The sequence below is a fragment of the Lathyrus oleraceus genome, chromosome 6 (assembly GCF_024323335.1).
Source record: "Lathyrus oleraceus cultivar Zhongwan6 chromosome 6, CAAS_Psat_ZW6_1.0, whole genome shotgun sequence".
Lineage (NCBI taxonomy): Eukaryota > Viridiplantae > Streptophyta > Magnoliopsida > Fabales > Fabaceae > Lathyrus > Lathyrus oleraceus.
Window position 1 is genome coordinate 512,154,636 of NC_066584.1, and position 3,513 is coordinate 512,158,148.

Consider the following 3,513-nt stretch of genomic DNA (forward strand, 5'->3'; position numbering starts at 1 on the left):
CCTTTGTTATCATCAAAATCATGGAATCTATTGTAGAACTATTTTTGTTCTTACAATCTCCCCTTTTTGATGATGACAAAACAAATAAAATTATCAGATGAAACATGAAAAATATTAGATCAGATAGACAAAAGCTCCCCCTGAGTTAGCGCTAGGGAGTTCAGAAGTTCTTACCAGAGCTTTTCCAAGTAATTAGGTTTCTGAAAACTTTCTGCAAATGCTTAACTTTAAAGTTAGAGTTATTTAATCAGAGCTATTATTTAATCAGAGCTTATTTATATCAGAACTATTTCTATAATTGTTGCAGAATGCTTAAGGTTTTAGACATAATTTTCATCAGAGCTATTTAATAATTTCTCCCCCTTTTTGGCATAATCAAAAAGGCATAAAACATAAAAAATAGAGAGAAAAACACTTCATTAAACAGCACAAAGGCAAACAGCAGTCAAAAACAACAGATTCAAAGAAATATCAGAGCTAAAAAAGAAAAGACAGAAGCAAAAACACTAGGCAACCAAAATAAATCCTAAGTGCCTAAGGGTTTGGAGGAGGAGGAAGTCTCTGTAGTAGCATGGCAAACATATTCTGGAGGTTTTCATTCAGAGCGTCTTGTTTGTCCATCCTTGCCCGGAGCTCACTCTGATCTTGCTTGATCTCTTTCTGATCTTGCTTGATTTCCTTCAGAGTGTTAAGAATCAGAGGGATCGCAGAGGAAGACTCCCCCTGAATCAGAGCCTGCTGAGTTTCAGCTTCAGCAGCAGCTTGGGCTTCTGCATCTGCTTTAGCCTTGGCTTCAGCTTCCTGAATTCTCAGAAGTTCTGCTTCTTTTGCCAGGCGTTCTTCTTCCAACCTCTTAGCTTCTTCTTCAGCTTCCTTAGCTAATCTTTCTTCTTCCAATCTCTTAGCCTCAGCTTCTCTAGCCAGTCTCTCCTGGAGTCTTTCCTCAGAGTCTCTGATGTAGCCATTTCTGACTTGTTCAGAGATACTCTTCAGCCTATAAGACTCAGAGGTCATCCAACTAATAACTCTGTTCCAGTGTGTCCTAACAGATTTAGGATCATCACTGACTTCAGAATTTTTAGCCAGAGACTTGATCTTCTGGACTGAGGATTCTGCAACCTGCATAATGGCCTCCTCAAGGGTAGGTGTGATAATTTTAGGTTCAGGTTCAGGTTCAGGTGAATGAGGTGGAGAGTTTTGAGGGCTGAGATGTAGAGGTTGAGGTTCAGTTTCTGGTTCTGGCTGGGGTTCAGATTCTGCTTCTGGTTGAAGTTCAGAATCTGGGTCTGGTTGAAGACTGGGGGATGAGGCATAGAGTGGGTTTACATCTAATGGGTCAGAGTCTGGGCTAGGTACAGCGGGAATTAATGGTGGAGTGATATAAGGTTCAGATGGGCGAATTACGGATGGTTGAGTTTCAGAGGGTGTGGTGGTTGTTTGTGGTGGAAGGGAAGTTTGATTTTCAGAGGTAATGGTGGTTGTTTGTTGTGGAATAGAAGTTCGGAGGGGAGAGGTTACTTCAGTTTGTGTTTGAGTTTGTGGAGCGAAATTTTTAGCATAAATTTCAGCTATTGTTGGGGAGTTTGGGTCAGAGTGTTCTTGATCAGAAGACTCATGATCAGAGGACTCTTGGTTAGAAGAAGGGGAAAGGTAAGGTGGTGACTCATACTCAGAGGATGAGGAAGAACTGTGGTGATATAGTTGATTAGGGTCAGAGGTTGTTGTAAAAGTACGGGCAATTTTTAGAACAGGTGGAGGTTGAGAGGTTCTAATGGTAGAAGGTGGTATTTCTGAGGTTGTAAAAATTGGTTGAGAGGAGAGAGGGTTAGAGGAAGCCATTACAGATTCAGAAGAGACAGGAGGAATGGACTTACCAGAGGAGACATTCAGAGGTGCTGAAGCTTTGGTGCCAGAGGTTTCTCCAATTCTGGCTTTCTTTGCCTTCCTTGCTTCCTCAGCTATCTTCTTCTCAGAAAGGCCTCTTTTGTATCTGACCAGATCTTCTACAGAATCCAGACAGTCTTCAAGGCGGAAATCAGAAACGTCAATGCCTTCATCCAGACGATCCTGAAGGTAGATGGCAATGGCATCTCTGGGTTCATTTTTGAAGAACCTTTCAAGGCCATGAGGCATCTTCCTCTGATCCTTCAGAGCTTCCCAGGTCACATTCATAGTGGGCTTGACTCTGATATCTTTGATGATTCCCATACTCCTCAGATTTCTGGCATTCAGAGGCTTTCCAACGTCAATTGCCAGATCATCCATACATCTGGTCTTCTCCAGAGCATCTACCAGCCCATGCTCAATGAAGATGTCAGAGAGCAATCTTCCCAGAGGGATGTAGGATCTGGGCTTCATATTGTTCCTTGTTTCTCTGACTGAATCCCTCAGATATCTGAAGAGAAGAACAGGGAGGTTGATTGGAATACCCTTCTGAATACAGTAGAGGATGCACTTCTGATCAGCATTGATATAATCTGAAGAGTTGGAGGCTGGACGATGATGGATTGTTCCCAGAATAATCTTCAACCAAACTCGGAGGTTCTGATGAAGCTCCTTGTTCTTAGAGGGGTTTCCTTCAACATTTGCTTTGAAGATTGTAGGGTTAATGACTTCTGTGATGCGCTTGGACCTTGGAGGAATGTTGTAAATCCTTTTACCTCCAGTTCTCTCCATGTTCAGCAAAGAGGCAATAGATGCTTCTGTGATGATGATCTTCACTCCCAGAACAAAAGAAACAATGAACTCATCATCAGCATCTGCACATCTCCAGAACTCTTTCACCAGAAGAGGATAGATTGGACCATACAATCTGTTGAAGTAGTTTTCCCAACCTTGCTTGCGAAGATCTTCAGTTAAATCAACGCCATTTCTTCTCAAATTCTCAAAATCTACCAGCGATTCACATAGAACATCCAAACCTTCAAAGGGAGTTGAAAGGTTTATGTGTTGTTCGCGTTCCAAAATGTGAGGTTCTTTGTAAACTGGGGTTGTGGTAACATCTACAACCATGGGTGTTTGAGTGTTTGAGGTTTGGGGGTTAGAAGCAGCTTCCATTTGTTGGGAGAAGTCAAAAACAGATTGTTCTTGAGGATTCATGATGAAGATTGATGAAGAAGATGAAGAACTGAGAAGGTTGCAGAGAAAACTTCGAGAGAGGGTTTAGGGTTTAAGAGTGAGTGAGAGTGATAAGTGTGTGAAATGTGAGAAAAGTGTTTATATACCTAAGGAGATTAAACACATGCAAAACGACACACATACCAGCGTTAGCACAAAAACCAAAATGGCACGTTTGGGGGAAAAATGATTACAGCTCATTAATGAATGTCTAATCCCAACAGTAAGCACACTGCTCGAGGAGATTTCAAGCGTTCTGACCTTTGATTTCTCTTGACAGCTGTCTAGAAGTTCTAGGGTTAGACGCATGTTCCCCACGTGTTGATGTTTCTGATCTTCAGGAATACAAAAGGATTTCTGAAGATTTCTAACTCAGATATCTTCTTAACTTGGTAG